This window comes from Volvox carteri (assembly GCF_000143455.1).
Source record: "Volvox carteri f. nagariensis unplaced genomic scaffold VOLCAscaffold_19, whole genome shotgun sequence".
Taxonomy (NCBI): Eukaryota; Viridiplantae; Chlorophyta; class Chlorophyceae; order Chlamydomonadales; family Volvocaceae; genus Volvox; species Volvox carteri.
Genome location: NW_003307562.1, coordinates 675969 through 676939, shown reverse-complemented (window position 1 = coordinate 676939; position 971 = coordinate 675969).

Genomic DNA, 971 nt, shown 5'->3' with positions numbered 1-971 from the left:
CCATAGCATAGCATAGCATAGCATAGCATAGCATAGCATAGCATAGCATAGCATAGCATAGCATAGCATAGCATAGCATAGCATAGCATAGCATAGCATAGCATAGCATAGCATAGCATAGCATAGCATAGCATAGCATAGCATAGCATAGCATAGCATAGCATAGCATAGCATAGCATAGCATAGCATAGCATAGCATAGCATAGCATAGCATAGCATAGCATAGCATAGCATAGCATAGCATAGCATAGCATAGCATAGCATAGCATAGCATAGCATAGCATAGCATAGCATAGCATAGCATAGCATAGCATAGCATAGCATAGCATAGCATAGCATAGCATAGCATAGCATAGCATAGCATAGCATAGCATAGCATAGCACTTGCTGGACAGCAGGTTCGAGTCCTGCGATGGTTTTCACGTGTCCATGTTTTCATGCTTTCTTGTTTTTGTTACTGAGCACATATGCTTGCACATCGCATATGCTTGCAGATCGCATATGCTTGCGGATCACATATGCTTGCAGAGCGCATATGCTTGCACATCGCATATGCTTGCAGATCGCATATGCTTGCAGATCACATATGCTTGCAGATCGCATACGCTAGCACATCCCATATGCTTGCAGAGCGCATATGCTTGCACATCGCATATGCTTGCACACCGCATACGCTTGCAGATCACATATGCTTGCAGAGCGTATATGCTTGCACATTGCATATGCTTGCAGATCGCATATGCTTGCACATCGCATATGCTTGCAGATCACATATGCTTGCATACTGCATATGCATGCAGATAGCATAGCATAGGATAGCATAGCATAGCATAGCATAGCATAGCATAGCATAGCATAGCATAGCACAGCATAGCATAGCATAGCATAGCATAGCATAGCATAGCATAGCATAGCATAGCATAGCATAGCATAGCATAGCATAGCATAGCATAGCATAGCATAGCATAGCA